Source organism: Odontesthes bonariensis, chromosome 23 (genome assembly GCF_027942865.1).
Source record: "Odontesthes bonariensis isolate fOdoBon6 chromosome 23, fOdoBon6.hap1, whole genome shotgun sequence".
NCBI classification, from domain to species: domain Eukaryota; kingdom Metazoa; phylum Chordata; class Actinopteri; order Atheriniformes; family Atherinopsidae; genus Odontesthes; species Odontesthes bonariensis.
Window position 1 is genome coordinate 8,074,443 of NC_134528.1, and position 7,095 is coordinate 8,081,537.

At 41.7% G+C, this 7,095-nt stretch overlaps 1 protein-coding gene across 4 annotated transcripts in view; it reads right to left on the minus strand.

The window, feature by feature from the left end:
- Nucleotides 1-6,711, minus strand: part of tanc2b (tetratricopeptide repeat, ankyrin repeat and coiled-coil containing 2b) — a 155,748-nt gene extending 149,037 nt beyond the window's left edge. For all 4 annotated transcript variants that reach the window (XM_075457335.1, XM_075457337.1, XM_075457336.1 and 1 more), the window contains exon 1: nt 6,296-6,711. The gene's annotated coding sequence lies outside the window, so the exon portion shown is untranslated. The remainder of the gene's footprint in view (nt 1-6,295) is intronic.
- Nucleotides 6,712-7,095: the final 384 nt, after the last annotated feature.

Genomic DNA, 7,095 nt, shown 5'->3' on the forward strand with positions numbered 1-7,095 from the left:
GTCGTATACTTCAATTTCTTCTGCAAAACTGAAGTCACAAATAGCTGCACGACGGGGTTATTTGGGACCAATAACTGCCCGGAAAAGCAGCCTGAACTGGAGCAACAAACGGCAGATTGTAATATAAAGTCTTTATCAACACCAGTGAGACCTAAAGAGGTGAAAAACAGAGTCAAGCTGTACTCATCAGAGCTCAGTGAATGTCACCGATTCCCAGCAGATGAGGAGACAAAAAAGACAGCAACAGCTAACCACAGCTTTGTTTTTCTGACTGAGGCAAAAGGCCAAGATGAAAACAATCCCGCTTACCTCAGTCTGGTCACTAACAAGAATGAAGGAAGCGCTAAGACGACGCCTCCTCCTCATCGTTCTTATATAATCAAAGGGCTACACTGAAATGAGGGACATGCCTGAGGAGAATCCGTCTCTCATTAGAGGAGTTCATGCACCACCATTTCTTCCAAATGAGCCAATTTTGGGCAGTGTTTTACTATCTGGAATATCTTTATCCACGGGTTTCTCTGCATGTTAGAGCCATTGCTGGCATGCCGCCGCTCAGTCTTATTTACACAGCTCAATCTCACAAACCTTATTCACACATCTACCTTTTTTATTCGGTAAGGATAAAGGAAATAATATGGATAGATTAGGAGGAGAACCAGAACTAGGATCTCTTTTACAGGATTGACAGACACTCACAGAGCAGACCAACAGTCTGAAGTACGGACATGTGGTCTGCTTTGGCTTGCAGTTTCTAATATGATTGCCTTGGCCATTCTTGGGGCATAAATTCAGTTACTGGCCAAGACGGAAATAAATTATGGCAAAAATATCAATTTTAATTCCCTTCACGCTGCATTTTTCCTAAACTGATGATCACGCTATAAGCCCCTCAGTATACACATGCGTGCACATGTACTAAAAAGCCAAGCATTTTTTCCACTTCCAGTTCCTGGTTTCCTTGACTGCTTTTCCTGATTAGAACCGCACAGTGTGTCGCTCAGGGAAATGAATCAAAATATCCCAGAGGATGACACCTTTATTCTCCATACAGGAAACGGTCTCGGATTTTTCAGAGGCGATAAGAGACAGAGAGCAACACCCAACGCGGTCTGGCTCAGTAGTGGATGCACACATAAACTGTTTTACATCATCGACAACAGACCTTTTCTTCCCTAAAAGAGCTGTCAAACATTCTCCAGCAGTTAGAAGACTCTTAATTAACTCCAGCTACTCTCAATAACACAGCAAGACCATAACAAACACCTTAAGCCCTGCATTTGTATTTGTCGAAGCACTGTTAAAGGGACACTATGTAATAAATTAAGTCATTTATTAGCTCAAATCAACATATTCATTCATAAGTTAGTCCTCATTGGTGTAAAATGATCTCTGTCAAAAATCTCACTTATCCTCCTGAGTGAAGAATAACTTGTCTGTATCTACATAGAGCAGGTAAGCTCTATGGAGGCTGCCATGTCCTTCCGGTCTATGAAAAATGACGAAGTGCCGAGAGGGACATAAAGCACTTCGAATCGCGATTTCCCCACCAGGCCTACAAGCAAAAATGACGTCATTGTGACGTCATTTCCGCCAAATGGCTTACAGCCGCTAATGCTAAATAGATTTTATTCCTTGGCACATATGTCTTTGTGTTCATTAGCTTTCTTTTTGTAAGTGCATCATCTTCTTCTTTTTATTATTATTCCTATGCTCCCCCTGGATATCTTCTTTTTGGCGTTATGCTCACATTTGTAAACTGTTATTTTGTTGATTTACTAATAAAGTTTAAAAAAAAAAAATAAATGCTAAATAGATTTTATCTCGTAAATTATCCCACTAATAATGCATTGATTGTTACCAAACTTCTGCCGTAGTACACATAGGCTCTTAACTCACAAAACGAGGCATTAGAAAGTTTGTAAGTTTACCGGGAGTTTATTTACCGCTGCTAATGCTCCTATTGCTAACGCAGGCTAATGCTAACGCTGCGTCGACGTCACTTCCGGTAACTCCCGGAATATGACTAATTGCATTGCTTGCACACCAAAGGAGATGTTATGTTATCTGACATGTTATCTGTCATCTGTATTCATAGTGTTGTTGTATGTGTGTTATGTAATCCTTTGTACTGTGTGTCTTGATTTCTTTTTGTTTGTATGGACCTTGAGTCTGAAGCTATAGCTTCTTGAATCTTGACACATTCCGCTTGCCGTAGTTCAAGAAGTTGCAGCGCACATTTGAAAACGTGAGGCGCTAGAGAGCAAATTCATTCAACTTTGCAAAATAAAATTGCACCACTAGATGGGGGAAGAAATTACATAGTGTCCCTTTAAGCAACTTTAATCTTTAATGTTTTCCACGAATTTGTGTAATTTTATAAGGACCTTCTGTTTAGCCTTTCAGATTGCCTGAAACTGTCCAGTCTGCTGATGATTTAATCAGTGATCTTCTCCATTTTCTGTGAGTCACACAATCAGAATGCGCTTGAACATTTCAGCTGTGGGATTAGCTGAAAGAATCAATAGCTGTTCTAAAACAAGGGGAAGAACAATAAGGGCACGTAAAACCACGAGGCCAGTTCCCAGTTTTAAAGAAAACGATCCAGATCTTCACTGTAATTTGATGGTTGCTTCCTCTGCCAATGCTCCAATGGTCCAATACATTTCATGAATGTGGCTTTTGCCTTATCTTTCTGAAGAAACAACCTGATTTCACAGAAATACACGCATTGGGAACAGTGTCTTCAACCACCCATAACTTAACTTAACATAACGTTCGGTGCAATATACTAAAATGATGTGCTGGCACTACAGAAACTGCACCATTACAAAGTACATTAGCTGATTTTATACGGTCAACATATCATTTTACTTGTCGTGGTGGCCACATAAATTTTCCTATTCAACTGAGGAAGAATAAAGACCCAAAAACTTCAATTTGGGGATTAAGAAGTGGTCAGTTGGTGGAGCAGAAAGATTTCAAGACTCTTATTCAAGAGACGCCGACTATCCGGACATGGAAAGCAATATTCTGGCTACTGACCTCGACCTATTTAAGCCAAATCTAAATGATAGTGTTTACATTACGTTACTACTTTTAAATTAATACGCCCTCTTTAAAGAAAAGGGATGAGAAGCTTCTTATTTCCACAGTGTAGAGGCTAACTTCAGAATGAATCCAACACATTATTTTTCATTGCTTCCCATGTAGATTTACACCTTTTCATCCAACAGTATTACATCTGGATCCAACAGTACTTCGCCTCCAACTTACAAACAGCAGGTACTTTTACTGCACTCAGCAAGCAGTGTGCCACAGTGCAGCAGTGTGTCGCAGCCCAGTGTTCTGCCTTTTCAGGCCAGGACACCTGCCGGCAACGAGATGACTTCCTCTTTCTATCCATTATCTCTAACTGGCTCTAACATACAGCACCTTAATCGTTACCGGCTGGCCGAAATATCAAATCTTTGTCAATAAACCTACAAAAGCACAAAAACAAAATCATCTACACCCTCATGTCGTTTTGTCATCTACGCGTCAAAAGGTTTTGTTACAGATCACACAATAAAGTTTTGGGGGTTTTTTTCTGTAACTTGACGGAACAAACCAAGACTCTTTCCTCGGATAAAACTTCCAATATTATCCCAAGAGACCTAGAACCTTACGGAGCAAAAGACGACAACATTTCCAACAAGCAAATTTGTTTTCTCATGGTCTCACTTCTATCTTTTCTGGAGTAATGGTAAGTATTCACAAACTGGCTGTAATTTTGGATGAAAACGTGCCCAAACAGAGAATGTTTCCTTTTTTTATCCATGAGCTCTACCTGGCTCCTACGCATGGTACGGGTAGCTCATTTTAACAAATTGTGTGCCTCCACCACCTAATGCAGTGTTAAGAAGTCATGTTTGTTTCACATATTTCTGTGAAACTAAGCTCCCAAAAACAGACAGACTCTCCTTGGTAAAAATGCCTTAACTCCCGAACACCGAGACATAACTGAACTACCGTCAGTGGGAAGGAAAGGTGTAATCCTGTGGGTGCTGCCTTCAAATTAAACCCCAAAATATGTTGTTCATCATCGATCTTTTGATATGATATGACAAACCCATCAGAAGGAAAATCACAACGGACCGAATCTGAATTTATTCACGATGCCACAATGTGAATTGAAGTTTTCTTAAGTTTAAGGACAAAACCAAGTTGTGGATTTGCGGGGAAAGCCCACAGTTTGGATAGATACTTTGTTAATATACATTCTCCACCATTGTTACAATAATAAAGATTTGGTTAAGAGTTGAAAATGGGGAACAAATGAATTCAGATGCTTTGTTTAACCATCTTTGTTTAAGGTTGCAATTACTGAGGCTTGGAACAAAATGATAGCTCTGCACAGAGTGAACTGTCAACACAGTGATTGCTTTACAAAGATCTGTTAGCATCTTCCCAACAGATAAAATAACAGAAAAACAATCAGCAATATGGACAAAATGTCACAAGTAGCCGATTTTAAATGGCATGGCACGGTTTAGTATCTAAGTGTGGAGATTTCTATTAAAGTTTAACCACAGAGACTCAAACTATGATTACATGTGAGTGAAGAGTCAGTTTCTATCAGGGGTGGATAATTCATTCAAACTGTGAAAAGGATTTGCTTTCAACATGTTTGACTTGTACAACAGTGACACGGTGAGTTTAAAGTGTCAGTTTTTATTTAAAGACGCAAAGGAGTGTTTAACTTGGACAGCACAGCGAAAGACCAAAGGCTTTTTAGTGTCAGCTTAGGTTTGTAAGAAATCCCTCGGCCATTTTCGGCACCAGAATCTTTTTGTTTGGACCTTTGGCCTGTCGCTGAGCCTGAGCGGAGGGTCTGTGTTGGCTCAGACTGTGGAAAACAAGGCCTTGTCACTACCCCCGCGGAGCAGGGAGAGATAAGCACCAGAAGACAAAAACTTTAGGCCTGGACGGCCAAAAAAAGAAAGACACCATGATCTCATAAAGGAAAACCTACGCACTGTGAACTCACAGATGTGTGTCAAGAGCTGGATAGCGAGAGAGAAGCCCAACGAGTGCGTGTCATTTGTGTGATGAGAGAACGCTTTGAGGGTGACTGTCTTTCATCTGCGCCGAGCCGAGCCGAGCTGACAAGAGCCAAGAACTTAAATAGAGAAGTGCAGCGAGACAGCAGTCATCTCCAGCCTTATGCAAAACCCCATGAGTGCTGGAGCCCCAATCTTACTAAACAGCCTGCTGAACTATTTTTATGATAAATACTTTATCAAAGCACTCCTCTGCTGCTATAAAGACTTTATCTTGCATTTGTAAGAGCGTGTGTGAAATATAGAACTCGAAAAATGACATTTTCCTCAGTGACAGTTATTGCCGTTTTACAAATCTCCACCATGCTGATTCACATGACCGAGAAACAAAAAGACATCCTATAGCATCCGCCAACCAAATCCCACAGACTTTCCTCTATATAAAGTGCCGAAGGGTGATCGTGGGGAAATAAGTGTTTTCCCCTTCCAAACAACAGGCATTACACAGATTAACCGCCTGTGCTGAAACATACCATTACCACATAAGTCTCTGTCAAGAAGGACCAGATGTCAGATAATAGGCTGTGCACAGTGAGGTAGATGCTGGCCTGGAGGCACTGAACAAGTACCAACAGCTTCCTCCGTATAAACCTCTTCATTTTACGGACAGCTTGATGTCTGGGTGGGCAACCCCCTTATCCCCAGTCTGTTGAATATAGGTTAGAGGATTAGAAGAGCTGTCTGGATTGTGCGTATGGATGACTACATGATAGGTCTAACCTTGACAAAAATGAAAAAAAAATGATCTGCAGATTGAGTGCCAGTGTGAGTATCATCACAGAACCATTTGATGTTGAGATAAATTTAAAAAAAAACACAACGATGAGCTCCGCAGCTCTGCGAAAGTACAGTAAATGCATCACATATGTTGCAGTCTGTCCACAATAAAACTGCCTCTTATTGTGTTCAAAGGAGCAGCTAAGTCTATCCCATTAAACACTACTGGGGGGGTGTTTATTGGCTTAGTCTCGACTGACTGGGCTTTGCCTATGAGTAGCGACAACATATGCCTTATAGGTAATAGATTTGCCCTGTTATATCCTGACATCTCTTACACACACACACACACACACACACACACACACACACACACACACATTTTTTATGAACTGTCTATTAAAATAAACTTTAAAATGGCAAAACAAGCGCAGAGAACAAAGCGCTGAAGTCGTGGTGGGAAAAAGACAGTTTACCTTTTCTAGACTTGAACCTTTGTTTTTCTGCTCAGCTTTGGCATCACATTCGAGGTTTCTGTGGTGGTGCTGGTGCTGCTCCGGCGCCGTTTCTGCTGCAGCGCTCCGTGCGGCTCCTCGGTCCAAATCACCAGTTTCCGATCGCACCGAAACCAGCGAGTGACTCTGAAAATAACTGCACCGATCAAAGCGACTTACATTCAGCCCAAATGCAGAAAACAGTCACAGTAGCGACCCCCCTGGGTGTAGTGCGCGGCGCAAGCTCGCTCTGCAGCAGGTAGCTGCGCCCGGGACCGACGGCTACTTCTCGCCCGCTGAAGGAGCCAAAAGTCGGGGCCATTCACACACTGAGTCATGTGTGTGCTGTGCAACCAGCGCCAGATCGTTGCCCAGTGCCACGCAGCGCCGCAACATGGAGCGCTGCGTTGCCCACCACTGGGTCAAGTCAGTCCAAGCTGTCAAATACAGCACTTCCGGTTACGAATTTCAAAATATAAAAAAAAACTCGGCACGCCAAATGCAAAAAGGCGACGCAAGGCGCGCAAACAAAAATCAAAATGCACTTAAAAAATAGACATAAACGCAACCGAAAAGAAATGGATTTCCATGTTTGACGCGTTTTTCGACTCACGGTCACATTTCCGGTAATTTTCGGTTTGTCGCAGGTGAATTCCGGGAGCAAACATTAAGTGGGTGGTGGGAGGTTGGATTAATGAATTATTTATGATGAAAGCAGCCACTAATACCTAAATCATTCATAATTATTCAAGAAAAACAGGGTCGATGCCAATCAAACTTCA